The sequence below is a fragment of the Scyliorhinus canicula genome, chromosome 8 (assembly GCF_902713615.1).
Source record: "Scyliorhinus canicula chromosome 8, sScyCan1.1, whole genome shotgun sequence".
In the NCBI taxonomy this organism is placed as follows: domain Eukaryota; kingdom Metazoa; phylum Chordata; class Chondrichthyes; order Carcharhiniformes; family Scyliorhinidae; genus Scyliorhinus; species Scyliorhinus canicula.
This window is the reverse complement of record NC_052153.1, coordinates 99080909-99100523: the sequence shown is the minus strand read 5'-3', so window position 1 is coordinate 99100523 and position 19615 is coordinate 99080909.

Sequence of the window (19615 nt, the reverse complement as noted above, 5' to 3'; positions counted from 1 at the left end):
AGAAATAGCAAGGGTGCAATTGAAGTCAGCAGATATGTAATACAGGAAGGTTGTAAAGTTGCAGCATGACTCTCGTATCAACTGTGAAACATTGGCAATATGAGGTCAATGAGAGAGAAAATGAACAGCATCATGTTCTCGAACTAGCTGAAAAACACGCATCAGCAGTGAGCTTGGTAAGTGGGATTGTGGAACTCAGAGCTCATCATTTATGAAATCAAACTTTAAAGAGGGCTTGAAATTGATACAATTGAATTGTTAGCCAATCACTGCAAGTGGAATAAAAATAAATGGGTTCTTCGACTGGTGATGCCAATAAGTGGAAAACTGCTGGCAGTGTATTGCAATGTCACTCTTAGAGGAACATAAAAAGGGCAGCACGGTGGCCTAGTGGTTAGCACAACCGCCTCACGGCGCTGAGGTCCCAGGTTCGATCCCGGCTCTGGGTCACTGTCCGTGTGGAGTTTGCACGTTCTCCCCGTGTCTGCGTGGGTTTCGCCCCCACAACCCAAAAATGTGCAGAGTAGGTGGATTGGCCACGCTAAATTGCCCCTTAATTGGAAAAAATAATTGGCTAATCTAAATTTAAAAAAAAAAGAGGAACATAAAAAAGGAGGAAGCCATTTAGCCCCTCAAGCTGATTCTGTCATTCATTGAGTTCATAGCTGCTATACTTGAATTTGCTAAATATCCCTTAAAAAACCTTGGATGACAAAAATCTATCAATCTCAGTTTTAAAATGAACAATGAACAGAGAGTCAATTACTATTTGTGGACGAGAGTTCAAAACATTTAACAAAGCAAAATACTGCAGGTAATGAAAATCTTAAAATAAATGCAGAAAATGCTAAATATATTCAGTAGGATGGGCAGCAACTGGGGAGACAGAAACAGAGTTACAGGGTGAAATTTAATGGCGAAGGCAGTGAGCCAGTCCACCAGCCGGAGAGCCAGTGGCAACACCACCACAGCCATTTTCGGGATCTCTGTCAGGTTTGAATCGCAATTTGGAAGCCTATTGGCTACCATTGGGGTTTCTGCCTGCACCAGGGGAAATTTCATGCTGCATTTTCTGTTGTGGGGCAGGATATCCCAGCTGCTGGAGATGCTGACCAATCAGGGGCTGGCAGTACGACAGGCAACATTGGCCTTTGGCAGAACTGCATGATGCCCAAGATAGTTGTTGGGGCCACCGATGAAGCTGGGTTAAGAGGGATCACTGGGGCCAGTCAGGAGGGCTTGGAGTAGGGGGTTCATTGTGAAGGGGAGGGGGTTTCTTTCCCGGGGGTACCTCTCTTGCTGCTGACAGGTCCCTCTGTTGGGCATAAGGTGCCTGAGAGGAAGGGAATCTCCCCCAGGCCAGGTTTCACTGCCCGCCACTGGTTGTATACCAGTGGTGGCTTGGCGAGGCCCTTAAGTGACCACTTAAGGGATTTAATTGGCCTTCAGGAGGGAGCCCATCATTGACCCTTCCCACCTCAGGTTTAATTAGAGGGAGTTTTAAAAAAAAATTTCTTTCAATTATGAAATTGAACCCTCCTACCCTCCACATCTTTTGGGTTGTGGAGGCAAAACCTACGCAATCATGGGAAGAATGTGCAAACTCCACACGGACGGTGACCCAGGGCCGGGATCGAACCTGGGATCTCGGCGCCGTGAGGCAGCAGTGCTAACCACTGTGCCACCCTGCTGCCTCTAATTAGAGGGAGTTGGGAGGGTGTCAGGGATTCCACCTCGCACTTCCTCGCAATATTTATGTGCCTTTCTCATCCCTGCCCATGTCTGGAGGGGGCATTAAATGCCACTGACTATTTCAGGTCGATCACCTTTCCTCAGATGCAGGTGAGTCCCTGATTCAATATTATTTTCCTCAGGCTGTCTAGCATGCTGATTTCTTCCTTCAGAATGTCCGCCATTTATTTATTATTGATGACAACATCATTGCTATCAGTTTTCAAAGTGGCCCCCAATCCTCTGCCCACTTCCTTTTCTCTAATGTGATTGGACAAGTTATTGTGTTCATTTTGATATCTCTTGTAAAGTTCATTTCATACTCTCTTTTGTAAAACTTTGATCATCCTTTGTTGTTCTTTGTACTTCTCGCATGCAGCCAGGTTTCGATTTTTTGGATTTCCTAATGCTTTTTATTTTAATTTCAAATTATTTCTTCCCCTTTAGTTGTCCTTTCGGGTATAAACTGGTTCTGCATCATATTAAATTATTTATTGGACTCCTCCCCCTGAGTGTCTGTTGTTTTACCCATTCACAGATTTTCCCAGCTTACTGTGGACGTTCATTGTCTTATCCCATTGAAGTCAATACTTGAATCTGGAATTGGGATTTTCTGGCGAGGACATGTCAGGTCCCACGGTAGCTGATGTAGCGAGCCAACCAAAAGTTCATTGACGTCTGTGGGACTCGAAGATCTCGCCAGAGGAAGAGGCCAGAAAATCCCATCCTTCATAGCTGTTACACATATCTGCCTTTAAAACACTATGACTTTCATCATATTATGATCGCTATTATCATGCACTTTAGGTTTGCTAATTTAGGGCAGCATGGTGGCCTAGTGGTTAGCACAACCGCCTCACGGCGCTGAGGTCCCAGGTTCGATCCCGGCTCTGGGTCACTGTCCGTGTGGAGTTTGCACATTCTCCCCATGTCGCCGTGGGTTTCGCCCCCACAACCCAAAAATGTGCAGATTAGGTGGATTGGCCACGCTAAATTGCCCCTTAATTGGAAAAAATAATTGGGTAATCTAAATTAAAAAAAAAAAAGGTTTGCTAACTAAATCTGGCTCATTGCTCAATACTAAGATTAATGTGACATGCCCCCTTCTTTAAGGATACATTGGGTACAATTTCTACTGACCTGACACACAGGGAACGAATAGGTCAGAAAAAATGGGGATTCCACAATTCAGGATGCCCCCATATGCTGTGGACTTGTAACTTTTTGGTATGTCTCCGATTGTCAGCTTGGGAAGAGTGGCAAGTTCTGGCCACAGCAACATTTAAGACAATGCTGGGAACAGAGAGTTGTTTGGGCATGGCGGAGAGTATGTGACTGGAGAGGGACATCGACTCGGGAGGCGGGATCTGAGGGTGTGGACTGCTTGGAGGGGGGAAGAGGGAAGGCAAAGTTGACTGGATCGGGAGTGATGGGCAGGAGTCAATGGTGGGGTGTGGAGTGGTGCTGATTCCTTGGAGTCCATGGTGGGGGGAATATCAGAGGTTTTGTGGTGAGGAGAATTCTTGACTTGGTGGTGGTGCAGAAGGTCGAAGGTCAAAGGCCTCAGAGGGCAAGGAGAAGATGTCCTGATCTCAGTGCCTCCTCAGCAAGAGCCCTGGATCCAGGAAATAAGTCTGAATGCACTTGCCTCATGAATCCCCAAGTCTTAGCCTTGAGAAACCAGCCAGGTTATTTGATTCTCAGGAAACCCAGTTAACAGCAGTAAAAGCAGAAAACCGCAATGAATGTCACAGTTAAATTTCCAATCTGCCTTGTTAGATTTGGTGTTGTCCTGTCCATCTGATGACTTCAGTTAAAGCTGGAAATGAGTCGGTTAGAGACAGGAAACATTTTTCTGACTTAACTACACCCCTTGCGACCCCCCCCCCCCCCCCCAGCCCCACAATGAGCCAACGCTGCCCATACCTATCCCTTAAAAATTCAGCTATTTCAGAAAACCATTAGCATTTTGACAAGCTAGTCTGCTTATCCCAGTCTTTATGTAAGTTAAAATTGCCCTTTAAAAGCAATCTGCCTTTAATATATGCTTGTCGTATTTGTACAAATGGGCACTTCATGTCTACTATCAGGGATCTATATATTATTCCCACCACTGCCTTGTATCCTTTTCTATTTCTTAGCTTCACCCATAAACTCTCCACTGCCTGGTTTTTCCTCATTATATCCTCTCTTATCATTGAAGAGATGTTAACCTCAATAACTAAGGTTACTCCTCCCCTCTGCCACCTTTCCTGTAGACACTATAGTCCAAAGTCCTCACTGTCTTGCAATCATGTCTCTCTAACGGCTAACAAATTATATCTTCAAGGTTGAATTTTTGGCTGCAATTCATTCAATTTATTTCTTGAATTTGGTGTGCCGGATTTTTGCAAATTCCAGAGATCTTTGAATATGATGGGCAGCACCAGGATACAGAAACGGCATCCTCCTTTCTCACCAATACAATTTTCATGAGGAAGTGAACGATGGCAGGATTTGAATTGCTCATGAAGGAAACCCAAATTCAGCAGGGCCATTCAAAATTAATGCTGAGTTCGAACCAACTCTATTTTTGATGTTCCAAGGGCCTTAACCCATAATGTAGGAGTCACAAATTTATTTAGTCAACATTAATACCCTCATGGATAAGGTATAATGTCCGAATCATTTAAAATCACAGCTCTTTAAATCAAAAATAAAACATGAAGCTATCAGTAAGAGTTTTTAAAAATTGGCTGCTGAACTGCTTTAATTGACAGGCCATCTAGTGTATATCAGGAAAAAAAACATTATCATCTGTTCTTTCAGTTTCAATAGACTTCCTTGTTGGCCTTTACCAAGGGTTGTTATTAGAACTGAGGCCATTATGAATGCTTGGCTGAGTTTCAAAACCTAAAAGGCACTTCTCTCAGCAGAGAGACTGAATTCACATTTTAATGAACAGTTAATTCACATTTTAATGAAAGAGACTATCAAAAGATTGGCAGTTTTTGATGTGCATGCTGACTAGAAGTATTTTATGTTTTTATAGCAGGTTGAATACTTGTGGGGATTCAAAATCCTTGAAGGGTTTCAAGAATGAAAGTTTTTTTTTGAATCAACCATGCATGAATGAGAGTCCTATTAGATTGTTAGAATGTTTTCCTCTCGCCATGTTGCTTCTGAATGCTCATAGTTAATACTAGGTAAGTGTCTATGGAGGTGGCAACTGGATATGAGGTGGAATGGAGGATATTTGAGGTATGGAGATATATGAGTGGGTAGTGGGCATGAGTTGACAAGGAGAGGACATGGGGAGTGGGTGGAGTTGTGAAGGAGCATGAGGAATGAGGGCAAGAGGGACTAGCAGCTTCTAAAACAACTGGAACAAAATCCCAGAGTGCCAAGGTGGGCCTTTTAACCAACCACCTCTGTACGCAACCTCCCTCATGGGCCCCTACAATCTGTTTCCTGGGGCAGACAGGTCCCCATCTCCCTGGCGTCAACATTGCATATAACAGGGCTCTTTAAATGGAAACAGATCTGCCAAGTTCGGAAATTTCCTAACTCTAGCTACCTACTCCAGTAACAAAAATCCAGCTACTGGTTTTCATAAAGAACTCTCAACTGGGCCACACATCCAAATCTGTCCTTTGACTCCAGCGTCAAAACTCCCACCTTTCTTATTTCTTTTTTCCATGGCACAATTATCCGGTCTTACCAACGGTCAGTATAGTGGCTGGCGGGACTGATAAATTTGGAATGTGACCAAAAGTCAGTTTCCTAGTAAGGTGAAAATTGATTGGGACTTTTCTCTCCCGACTTCCATGACCAGCTGGGTTGCCCACCGGGTCATGTCGGGAACAACACTGGCATGCTTCAGTATGTCATGAATGCTCATGAAAAACCCAGGTCGCTGGGATCCCGTTCTCCTTCGCAACTCAAAATCAAACGTCCACACCGGGAAGAATCACGCCCAGATGCAATTGAACATGCACCTAGTGAACCACACTTCTCTCATCACTTTGGGCTTTGAATGCACAGCAGTCACCCACCATTCACTGTCCTACATTCACTGCTGCTCAGCCTCCATGCCAAACATTCTGAGGCATGACCAGTAGGAGGGCAAAGGGGAGGGGACCTGCAAACCACATGTTTGACTTGGGGGGGGGGGGGGAGCACATGAGGGAAGGGGTGGACAGTGGTACATGATTGTTGGTGGGTAGGGGGGTTTGTTTCCTGGAGCCTGGGAGGGAAGAGGTGGCAAAGACACATGATTGGGAGGGGAGGGGGAGCCCTCGGGCAGAGCGTACCATATAGTCGGGACCAGAAAGTAAGGTCAGTCCTGGGGTAGCGCGCACTATGCTTCATGGTTGTGCCTGGTACACATGTCCAGGCCCCAGTCCAGGGTTGGGGGGCACTGTCCATCTTGTGTGAATCGTGTGCAGTATGGTGTGCAGAGAGTCATCAGACTCTCACACAATTTGATTCTCAGGGTTGTTTGCTTGGACCACAAATACCACGGTCACAGCCATGGAAACATTTGCAGGCTGTAAATGGGGAACTGATAACTAAGAAGAAGGCATTTGATGGTGTAGCCATCTAAGATGGCCACCTGCAAAGGTCCATGGGAATAATGGCCAACCCAGGACTCAGACAGATACACAGCCTATATGTATCTAAAACACAGGTAACTAGACCTGATCGAAATGCCCGCTCGTTTATATTTTAATGGCCTTTTTTCCCAGGACAATAGAACTCCAATCAAGCAACCGGTACAGACACAGACTGATTGGCACCACTCCACTTACTTATTAAGCACAACTGCCAAGGTCAATGACCGCTAAGAATCCGCCCAGCCACCAAGGCACCCGCCCCTTTATTGGCCGAAATCGAAGATAATGATCAGAGCCCTGTTGAACTATTGGGTCCAAGGTTAAGGACCACCCCAAAGAGCGCGAAATCCCAGAGGGGTAAAACAGGATGCAGCCATGTGTTCTGTTTCTTTTGGATCCGGTCTGTGCCAGCCCAATTGCAGCAGGAACAGCCAGCTAGGTTCAAGGCCAATGATTGCTACCTGACGGATGAGCCCAGCAGAGACAGAGCCACTTTCTTCGAACCAGCCAAGTGAAATCCAGATAAAGGCCTTATCCATTTGCACAGTGCCAGTCACCCTGAAGTTAAGTATAGGTTATTGTAGCTGATAGGTGTAGTTTAACTCATAGTAGATGTTGTCTTTGCATGTTGGGATAACTCTTGTGTATGTAAATAAACCGTCTTTTGAACTAACTAACTGGTTGTGTGGTCATTTGATCAATATAAGGGAAAGCTTGTGGTCCACCGAGACAAATAGAAATACCCACAGTATTGGCGACGCTGTTGGGACCAAAACAGAGCAACATCAATGGTGAACTCTGATGGGACTCAAGTAGAAGTGACTTTGTCACTCCGTGAGAACCCACAAACATTGAATCAAATTGCGAGAAAGCGGAAAAACCTCAAGTGCAAGTCCCAAATCGACCAAATAACCGAATTTCGGAAATGTGTACTAACCCGCATGCGTACCTAACAGGAAGAGTAAGGTAAACACGTTAGAATTGTGTACAACTATGGAGAGATCGTGAGCCGGAAAATAGCTTAACCCATACCAGCTGTTCAAATCGCCGCTTTATTCCCCGTCCCAAATTACAAGTAAAGAAAGAGATAAGAGAAGTAATGGTCATTAAAGCAATGAAAAGATTGATGAATCCACAGGAACACAAGGTCACAGCGACCAACAAAGCAGAGCAATTCCCCATATGGGAGGAAGAGTTTTTTTTATTTTATTATTTAAAAAAAAAATTTAGAGTACCCAATTAATTTTTTCCAATTAAGGGCAATTTAGCATGGCCAATCCACCTACTCTGCACATCTTTGGGTTGTGGGGGTGAAACCCATGCAAACACGGGGAGAATGTGCAAACTCCACACAGACAGTGACCCAGAGCCGGGATCGAACCTAGGACCTTGGCGCCATGAGGCAACAGGGCTAACCCACTGCGCCACCGTGCTGCCCATGGGAGGAAGAGTTAAGGAAATACTTAAAGGGGAAAGGATGGCCCCTTTGGTCGAATTTTTGCGCTAATGGTGAGTCAGGTCTAGAAAAGATAGGACAGACTTGGTCCTAAGCGAGGCCCACAAGAAAAATATAGGGAAAATCAGAAAGCCGATGGCAATAGTGTCCTAAGTTGGCACAGTTGTGAGGCACAGAGGAGATCGTGAAGACGCTCCATAGGCAGTTAATTGAGAAGGAAGAAATGAACGAGGGAAACAGTAACGAAAGCGAGAAGATAATTGAGCAACTCCGGGAAGAGTCAGCAGCTAAGAATAAGGAAATGGCCGATGTAAAATGCGCACATCAATCTTGTCTAGTTCACCTTAGTAGCTTCCAGACCCAGTACGATAAAGCCTACCAAGATACACAGCGTGCAGTCCTGGTAAGAGAGGAAACAAAACAACAGGTCGCCAGCTAACTAGCAAATGCGCAGATTTAAAAGCAGCTTTGAGAGCGCTCCGCAACTCCACTAAGGAACAGAGGCAGAGTACCGTTGACCATGCCAAATGCTGACAGAAGATAGAAGAGTTACTGTCGCTCCTCTCAGTACAGAATGGCTTCAGGTACACCTCCGGGCAGGATTTAGATGAGGATGATGCTCCCGATTGGCAAGATTAAACAAAAGTGCCCAAAGATACGTAGAGAACACGGGAAATCAAAATCATGCCCCTCATGCCCCAAAAAGCAAAGCAACCGCAGCACCAACTGCACGGGCAGCACACACCACCGCTCACTATTCGACCCCCATGAATTTGGTTACCACACAACTCAGGTGATCGGGTCAGGAGGAGCCTGATATTGTTTACACCACCCCGCTATCCATAACCCAATTAAGAGAAGCTTGCACAAAAATTATTCCATTCCAGCCCAGCGCAGACCCGCACAGCTTCTTTGAGGAGGTGCGCCAACAAAAAGTTATGTACGGCCTAGATGAGAGAGAGGAAGTCAAGCTAATAGTTATGAGCCTTAGCCAGTCTGTAAGGTCAGCTTTGCCAGAGCATCAAAATGTAGCAGGAGGAACCCTACAGGAAATGAAAACAGTCATATTAGATGCCATCGGGTATAACAAAGGAGATCCAGTTGAGGGTTTAAATCATTACAGGCAAAAGAAGGGAGAGCATCCAACTGCATTTGCTGGTTGTCTATGAATTCATTTCATGGCAATCCACGGACAATTGACTCGCGCACACCTGAATGAGGAGGACACCACTAAATGGTCCTGCACCTTCGTCTCGCATGCCACAGACGCAGGTCAAAAGGCTTGTGTAAAGTACGATCCCGCAGACCACACACACAATGAGGTTTGGGTACTTAAATGACTTTCTCGAGCATGGGAACAAACCCTACACTGACGGACAAATCAGGACGATGTCGAAGCAAACATGCACCCAGTTAGGACTAGCCAGGACCCAGCATGGATAAACGATGGTAGACATGAGGGACAACACCCCAGAGCACAGGCACCACAAGGTTGTTACAATTGTGGCCACATGGGACATTACGCCCGCAATCGCCGACAAAACCCCCTGAACTATCAACGATACCAACAACCAAAACCCCAACGAGGAACAATGTTAGGCCCATGTATAATGTTAGCACCCGTTCAGACGACTAAGCGTTTAACTCCCTGGATTGACGGTGTTCGGACTCCCCAACTTGGGTCTGTGACGCACACTGGGACAAATCAGGCAGACCAGTAGTTATAGGCACTGTCTGGGGACATTCAGTAAATTTTCTTTGGGACACAGGAGAATCCCACACCACTTTAAACTCCTCCACCATTTTTCAACAGGACAAATGGCCCACCACAGGCACCATCATCCTGAGTGGATTCATAGGCCACATGCAACAAGGATATATCACAGTTCCCGTACCCATCCAGATAGGGAACATTAGCATCAAACACCCCGTTGTTTTAGTTGACTTACCCCAAACCGCAGAGCACATTTTAGGCATTGATTTTATGAGCTCCATAACCTTTTGTTTGACCCAGTAAACAAATGTGTCTGGCAAATGGCTAAAACAGCTAAGGCTCCCGCTACGCTCACAGTAGGGGATTATGAAAACAAGATTTGCTCAGTAGGGGACTATTGGTTTAATCCGCAAACAATTAGTGCAGACCAGACGATTAGAGAGGTCCTCATAAAACATAAAGCTTCGTTTGCACAACACAAACAGGTACAGTAAAGTTTTCAGGTCCCGATCCAAAGCCACAAAAGCAATACGGTTTCCCACAGCAAGCCGAGGTGAGATTTTGAAGGTTATTAACAGTTTGTTAGACCAAGGAGTTATTCGACCCGTAGCTTCCACAATTAATGCCCCAATTTGGCCCGTCAGAGGCAACACCCAGAATGAGCGGGAACCGTGGTGCCCCCAGTGTGTGTATTCTAACTGGTGATTGGCTGCGGTGTTTGTACATGTTGATTGGTCCCTGTGTGTGTCCATCAGTGTGTGTCTGCACCATGATATACTGGTGTATATTATGACATCCCCCCTTTTATAAAAAAAATGTTGATATAGGCATGTGATAATAAATAGTATGGGTGTGTCGAGAATGTACCTAGCTACGTGTGAGGTGCAAAGACATATGTACAAAGCTATATACAGGGAACAAGACTATTTACAGAGGAAGGTGCCTGGTGCAGATGACTACCATGTACTGGAACAACCAACGAATCTATTTACAAATCACTGGATAACGAATGCAACAATAAAGGATATAGGAAAAAAAACCATTTCAGAGAGTCCACATGTGTACAGAGTTCATAAGTTCAGTCTCTGAGGTGGGCGATGAACCCTGGTTGACCGCCTCAAGGGTGGGGCAATGGCTGGCGCCTCAGGAGCCGGGAGGGCTGCAGCACTGTCAGGGGCAGACAGAGTGACCGGAAGCGCTACACAGTCCACGGCGGGATCATTAGAAGAGCTGGTCGGAGGATCCCGTGACGACCCTGGAACCAGGCGAAGAGCACGCCTGTTGCGGCGCCGAATGGATCCATCCGGTAAGTGGACCAGGAAGGAGCGGGGGGCCTCCTGCCTTAGAACGACAGCAGGCGCGGACCAGCCACCATCCGGGAGGTGGATGCGAACCTTGTCGCGTGGATGGATGTCGGGAAGGTCAGCAGCCGTGAGTCGTAGGAAGTTTCCTGCTGCAGTTGAGACATGTGCATGCAGTGGAGCACGGGGACATAATCGAGGTTCATAGAATTCATAGAATTTACAGTGCAGAAGGAGGCCATTCGGCCCATCGAGTCTGCACCGGCTCTTGGAAAGAGCACACTACCCAAGGTCAACACCTCCCCCTATCCCAATAACCCAGTAACCCCACCCAACACTAAGGGCAATTTTGTACACTAAGGGCAATTTTGGACACTAAGGGCAATTTAGCATGGCAAATCCACATAACCTGCACATCTTTGGACTGTGGAAGGAAACCGGAGCACCCGGAGGAAACCCACGCACACACGGGGAGGATGTGCAGACTCCACACAGACAGTGACCCAAGCCGGAATCAAACCTGGGACCCTGGAGCTGTGAAGCCATTGTGCTATCCACAATGCTACCATGCTGCCCTCAGGTTGGGAGCAAGAATTGATGGCATTGTCGTTCTGAGGGTGCGGTTCATTAGCAGCTGAGCAGGCGACAGGCCATTGGAGAGCGGGGCGGAGCGATAGGCCAGCAGAGCAAGATGGAAATCTGAGCCGTCATCCGGGGCCTTGCTGAGGAGCCGCTTAACGATGTGGACCCCCTTTTCCACCTTCCCATTGGATTGGGGTACAGGGGACTGGACGTAACGTGCTTGAAGTTGTAGTGTCGGGCGAAGCTGGCCCATTCCTGGCTCGCGAAACAGGGGCCATTGTCTGACATGACCGTCAGCGGAATGCCATATCGGGCAAATGTCTCCTTACAAGCCCTGATCACAGCCGAGGATGTGAGATCGTGCAGCCTGATGACCTCCAGGTAACTGGAGAAGTAGTCGATGATGATGACGTAGTCCCTGCCCAATGCATGGAACAAGTCGATGCCCACTTTGGTCCAAGGCGATATGACGAGCTCATGGGGCATCAGGATCTCCTGTGGTTGGGCGGGCTGAAAACGCTGGCAGGTAGAGCAGTTGAGCACCACATTGGCGATGTCATCATTGATGCCCGGCCAGTAGACGGCTAGTCTGGCCCAGCGGCGGCACTTCTCGATTCCTAAATGGCCTTCATGGAGTTGCTCCAACACTAGCTGGTGCATGCTTTGTGGGACGACGATGCGATCAAATTTCAGGAGCACCCTGTCGACAACCGCCAGGTCATCACGGACGTTGTAAAATTGCGGGCATTGGCCCTTGAGCCACCCGTCCGACATTAGGCGCATCACCCGCTGCAGAAGTGGATCAGCCGCTGTCTCGCGGCGAATTTGCATCAGTCGTGCATCCGAAGCTGGCAAATGGGAGGCTGCAAACTGAACGTGGGCATCTATTTGGCAAATGAAGCCGTCATGATCACATGGAGTTGTGATCGACCTTGAGAGGGCATCGGCAACGGCAAGGTCCTTGCCAGGGGTATAGATCAGTTGAAAGTCGTACCTGCGCAGCTTCAGTAGGATACGCTGGAGGCGAGGCGTCATGTCATTCAGTCCCTTTTGATAATATTTACAAGGGGGCGGTGGACGGTTTCAACCGTGAACTGTGGAAGTCCATAGACGTAGCCTTATCCGAACCAGTTGATTCTCTCAGCACGTATTGTAAGTCTATGCTGGGCTGGATGAGTTCTTGTTACACTCAGAGGCAGCACCCAGAATGAGCGGGAACCGTGGTGCCCCCTGTCTTTATAGTGTGTGTATTCTAACTGGTGATTGGCTGTGGTGTTTGTACATGTTGATTGGTCCCTGTGTGTGTCCATCAGTGTGTGTCTGCACCATGACATACTGGTGTATATTATGACAGCACACAAACTCCATTGATAATTTAAAACGCGCCCGAGGCACAGCCCCCGCTTTACAAGTTCCAGATCCAGACTTGCCCTATGCCATAGAAGTAGCAACCACCGACCGAACCCTATCAGCAGTACTCCTGCAAGAACAACACGATCACTTAGGACCTGTAGCCTATGCCTCAAGAGTATTAGACCCCATAGAGCAAGGATTCTCAGCCTGCGAACGGCACTTGCTTGCAGCCTTTTGGGTAGTGCAGTACTTTGCATACATTACAGGCCTCAACCCAGTCACAATCTTGACCGAATACACCCCTACGCAACTATTACTAGACGGTAGATTAAAGGACGGTTCAGTCAGTCAAATCAGAGCAGCTCGCTGGACACTACTGTTACAAGGACATTACGGTAAAACGCACCAAAACCCACACATTTCTGGTCGATAATCTCCAATATGCAGGGACCCCACATGAGTGCCAGATCATAGCAGCCCAACACCACACAGGACCCTTTATCCCAAAGTCACTACACCCACGAGCAGGCAGTAAGCACAGGATTCCCAAACCACAGGGGATACTTAAAAATGTTATATAGACGTTTCTTCCACAATTGAAAATGGAGTTAGAATTACTGATTGTGGAATTTATGTGGAAGACGCGCAGGGACGCCCACTGGAAGAGATCTCTTTAAAATTGCCTGGCCACCTAGGTTCACAAGCAGCAGAACTCGCAGCCATAGCCTATGTAATTCAGCACCCCGACTCTTTTCCAACTCTCGCAGACATACACTACACTCGGACAGCTGAACAGAATTCCTGCCCCTGTGGGAATCTCAAGGTTTTGTTTCAGCCAATGGAAAACCTCTAATCTCTGCCTCTTTGTTAAAGCACATTCTCAAGACAGCCTCAGATCGCACATACGGTCTCGTTAAAGTAAGGAGCCATCATCACTCCTTCCCACTGGTAATGTAAAGGCAGTCGCCTTAGCCAAAGCAGGATCACGCCATGGTCACTTCTGGCAGCCACCCGAAAGTGAACTGATACTCTCAGTCCAGGTCTCCCAGACCAATATTGAGGATCTATCCCAAGCCCAAAAGGCAGACGACACCCTCAAACAGGTTTTAGATGGCAACTTCCCAGCCCCCTATGATAAATGGAAGGACGCACTGACTGTACAGAATGGCGTAGTTCTAAAAAACTGAATTTATGTGGTCCCCACCCAGGACAGAAACCAGCTCATTTACCAATTTCATGACGGACACGGACATCAGGGGATAGACAATACCATTGCCCATTTAAGACCTTTGTGTTGGTGGCCCGATTTAAAAAGCGATGTAACCCATTATGTTGAGAACTGCCTTAGCTGTGCTCAGAACAATCCTGAACGTTACTTAAAGAAAGGACAATTATGTCACACCCGACTTGTAAATGGCCCTTGGACAAATTTGCAAATCGATTACCTTGGCCCCCTTCCCCCTTGCAGAAATGGTTTCAAGTACGTGCTGGTTGTAATCGACACCTTTACTAAATTGGTAGAAGCATTTCCCTCACGGATAAACACAGCAAAAGCCACCGCTAAGATTTTGACCCAACAGATATTCACACGCTGGGTCTCCCGCGCAGCATTGAGTCAGACCAATGTTCTCACTTCACCGACAGAGTCATGCAAAATGTTTTAACAATTTTTGGGTTCAGGCAGAAATTCCATATAGAATATCACCCCCAATCCAGTGGCATTGCCGAGAGAACGAATCGAAGTCCAAAGATGTGCAGGTTAGGTGGATTGGCCATGGTAAATTGCCCTTAGGGTCCAAATTGCCCTGAGTGTTAGGTGGGGTTTCTGGGTTATGGGGATAGGGTGGAGAGGTGGGCTTGGGTAGGGTGCTCTTTCCAAGAGCCAGTGCAGACTCGATGGGCCGAATGGCCTCCTTCTGCACTGTAAATTCTATGAAATCTATGAAATCTATGAAAAGAGACCATTAGGAGGATGGTGCAACAGAACAATACCACGTGGGACACAGTCCTCCCATTTGCTCTCAAGTTTATTTGGAACACCGTTTCCAGTTCAACAGGTTTCACCCCGCACATTCTCATGACTGGACGGCCCATGAAGGGTATTGAATATTTATTCGGCCTTGATCTGGCAAGCCCTACATTAACCGTCCACACCCACGAAAAAGCAGTCCAACAGGTAAAGTAAAGCCTTCTTTGACAAAACCGTCCACCCCGTAGAGTACACAGTCGGTCAGCAAGTAATGGTTTCACTTTACAACCCCAGTTCTTTCCTCTCCCCCAAATTTGCAGGACCCTACTCCATTTCCGATAAAGTGAGCCCCTCCGTGTACAAGATAGCGTACCCCAATGGTAAAACTGGTTGGTTCCACATCAACCAACTCAAAGTCTACGGATCACAATGTAGCCACTCCCACCACATCTCTCTGGCAATAGAAGATAATCACGCCCTGCCCATCAACAACCTAGTCCAACCCCTACACCAACCCTCCCCCAGCCATGCCGGCATTTATCCCTTGTCTACACCCACAGACCCGAACTTGTCACCGCCCACAGGTACAGACTTTCATCTTGAACTTGACTCCGACGACAGCGAGAGCCTCCCGAATTTGATTACTATCCCTGAACGCTGGCGCGATCTCTCTGCCCCCAGTCACCCCAGCCCCCGGAACCACGACTTAGATATCTTTGACCCCCTATATGCCCTCTCCCAGCCACCCCCACATCCACCGCCTGACCACAGTACCTTGCCCTCCACTCCCACTGCCCCTACGCCTCATGACAAACAAGCCCCTCTTTGGCACCGCGACAACTCTTGCAGACTGGTAAGGCACGATGATTCGGATTATCCAATGGCACAATGCAGCCAAGGCACAGAAACGGCAGACACGAGTTTGGCAACCGGGAGATGGTGATGATTCAGATACTGACTCTCGTTTCGGTAGCGCTTTTATAACACTGTTTGGTACAGAACCATGAGGTGTCCAGATGATGAGAAAGAGACACCGCCTAAGTATTAAGGTGTCCAAAGTTCTGATGGAGCCTGCCCGCCATTTTCCTTCATTTTTCTACTACATGGGTTTTAATTCATGTCGCCTGACACAAAATTACTCTTCTGATTCAAGGGTAAAATGCCCAATGAAAGTTAAAGGCACACGTTTATTGGGAAACAGATCACTGTTCTCCCAGTCTTTATGACAAGTCTCCGCACGACTACAAACTCTAAGGCCCACCCAGGTCACCCAGGTAGGGAGTAACGGCACTGATCCCCGCCTTACCCGGGGATTCCAGCCATTCTGCTCCCGCAGCGGCCCACATGCACCTCATGTTCCTGTCACTTCATACGCTCTGGAATGGTTCTCTACACTCTGCGTTGCCTGTGGTAGGCCTTAGTTTCACCTTCTCTACTCTCCCTTTGGTTGTGGTATAAAGGATGTATTTTGCCATGTTCCGTACGCTCACTCCTTCTTTCCTTTACCTACAGCAGCCCCCTGGTCACTCCCCACCTGCTATTTACACATATGACACAATTGGTTGCTATACACACTGTGACACGCGAACTACCTCTGAGACCTGGGACAAAACTATAAAATTGGCCGCCCTGAAATTTGGCTGTTTAAGATAAGCCTCAACCACCACTGGTTGCAAGTAAAGAAAGACTGGTTGAAGAAATTGTCCGACCATTCCCCACATCGACCACAAGCTGCGAGAGTCTCTGTACTTTAAAGACATTTTGCATTTCTTGTCTCTCCAAAATCATATTTCTAAAAACAAAATGAGGGAGTCACACATGGTGACAATCATAACGGGTAATTGGAGTAAGGAGAGAAAGACTAATAAAACAAGATATTAACCAAAGATAATAACAGATACTATGCTTGCACCCCCAGGATTAGACGGAAAACAAACAACATTGGATGAAGCAAGGACTGCTGACATGCGTTTGGATCATCGCTGGACTTCTGCAACTGCGCGCGCAACGGATCTTTGTAACAAACCCTACACCAGCCCCAAACACTATCACACAACAGGCCACCACCAGCCCGGACACTACATCACACATAAAGACAGACATCGAAACCCCACCTGGTGCAAAAACATTGCCAAATGGAACCCCCTTTCAGACAGAGTAGAGGCCCTTCTTGTAATTGTAATAATCTGCAGTGTCATTCAGACACTCCGACTCTGTAAATGGCGAGCAAAAGCCTCCCGCTCCCCAATATATACAGTCAGATCTCCCTTCTTTACAATTCAACAAAATTGAACTCGTATTACAAACGCTGCTAAAAATGAACCATGTACCTCTTTAACTTTATTAGGATTAAGTAGAAATGTGATGCTGTGGTTTAAAATTTTGTACTGCATATAAGTTCTTTGATATCCACCAGCAGCATGAGAGTAGCTTAGATAGCGTTAGCTAGAGATCAACTGTGCGGATAAATTAGATGTTTTATAGTATCCTGAATTATAGTAACCATTAGAGATGAATAGATTTCTGAATGTATTAATGGGATATTTGGTAAAAGCCCAAACCATAAGATAGAGTAGAGTAGAACCTTGCCTTGACCAAGGGTGACCGGGCTACCAAGGATGAACAGGGATTAATAGTGTGAAAAGGATGGTATGTAGCCATATAAGGTGTCCACCTGTAAAGGACCATGGGAATTATGGCCAACCCAGGACTCAGACAGATACACAGCCTGTGTGTATCTAAAACACAGGTAACCAGACCTGATCGAAACCCCCGCTCGTTTTCATTTTAATGGCCCACTTTCCCAGGACAATAGAACTCCAATCAAGCAACCGGTACAGCCACAGACTGATCAGCGCCACTCCCCTTACGCAGAAAGCACAACTGCCAAGGTCAATGACTGCTAAGGACCAGCCCAGCCGCCAAGGCACCCGCCCCTTTATTGGCCGAAATCGAAGACAACGATCAGATCCCTGTCGAACTATTGGGTCCAAGGTTAAGGACCGCCCCAAAGAGCGCAAAATCCCAGAGGGGTAAAAGAGGACGCAGCCATGTGTTTTGTTTCTTTTGGATCCGGTCTGTGCCAGCCCAATTGCAGCAGGAACAGCCAGCTAAGTTAAAGACCAACGATTGCTACCTGACGGGTGAGCCCAGCAGAGACAGAGCCACTTTCTTCGAACCAGCCAAGTGAAATCCAGATAAAGGCCTTTATCCATTAGCACAGTGCCGGTCACCCTGAAGTTAAGTATAGGTTATTGTAGCTGATAGGTGCAGTTTAACTCATAGTAGATGTTGTGTTTGCATGTTGGGATAACTCTTGTGTATGTAAATAAACCATCTTTTGAACTAACTAACTGGTTGTGTGGTCATTTGATCAATATAAGGGAAAGCTTGTGGTTCACCGAGACAAATAGAAATACCCACAGTATTGGCGACGCTGTTGGGACCGAAACAGAGCAACAACGGTCTCAGGGGGATCTAAATAGGTCACAGTGCCTAGGGCCTCAAGGTGGGGAGGGGTCAGGTTGACATGAAGCGTGGGGGTATCCTCAGAAAATGGTTCAAGTGGAAGAAGCAGGAAAGACACAATAATTAGAATGGGCTCCAGATGCTGCCAGACCTGCTGAGATTTTCCAGCATTTTCTCTTTAGGTTTCGGGTTCCAGCATCCGCAGTAATTTGCTTTTAGATAGGGGGGTAACTGCCCTGATTAACAAGAGGACGGTGTTAATGGCGACAAGGAAGGTCATGGACCCAGGGGAACAGTGCGTCATGGTCAGCGGTGTGCTAGATGGGCATTTGTAGTCCTGGTAAACGCGTACATGCCCAGCTGGGATGACACGTGTTTTATAAGGAAGACCATGGCGGAAATCCCCAACATCGACACGGACCGTTTGATAATGGTGGGGCGGGGGGGGGGTGGGGGGATCTTTAACTGTGTCCAGGACCCATTGACAGACCAATCAAACCCCAGAACAGGGGAAAAAACAGGCATGGCTAGGAAATTGGAAGCATTCATGGAGCAGATGGGGGCAGTGGACCCATGGAGGTTCCTACACCCTGGTGAGAAGCAATTCTCATTCTTTTCACCAGTACACAAGGTATATATCCTTATCAACTTCTTTGCAGTGGGGAAATGAGTGCTTCCAGAAATAGTAAGAGCAGAATACCCCGCGTCATTGGTGACAATAAACAGAGGAAGCTGAAAACAAATAGGACTGCGAGAACGGAATGCATCAACTCCATGCAGGTGGGGAAGGCACCGGGACCCGATGGGTTCCTGGCAGACCTCAAAATTTGCACCAGCTCTGACCCCGCACCTACGGGAGATGTTCGCAGGCTCGCTAGCAAGGGGCACTCAGCCTCCAATGCTAACACAGGCCACCATATCGCTGATACCCAGAAAGGACAAAAACACAACGCATTGCAGATCATACAGACCCATTTCACTGCTTAATGTGAATGCCAAAATACTCACGAAAGTCCTGGCCAAGGGACTGGAGAATTTCAGACTAGAGATGGTCACAGAGGACCAGACGGGCTTTTCAGGGTAGATAGCTAACTGCGAATATCAGGCGGCTGCTGAATGTGATACTTTTAAAAGTAAATTTAGAGTACCCAATTTTCTTCCACTTAAGGTGCAATTTAGAGTGGCCAATTCACCTACCCTGCACATCTTTGGGTTGTGGGGGTGAAACCCACGCAAACACAGGGAGAATGTGCAAACTCCACACGGACAGTGACCCGGGGCGGGATCAAACCCGGGTCCTCAGCGCCGTGATGCATCAATGCTAATCACTGCGCCACCGTGCTGCCCTGAGCTAAATGTGATACTGACCGCATCCAGGGAGAGAATGCCAGAGGGGATCGTCTCCCTGGACGCAGAAAAGGCCTTTGATAGAGTCAAGTGGAAGTA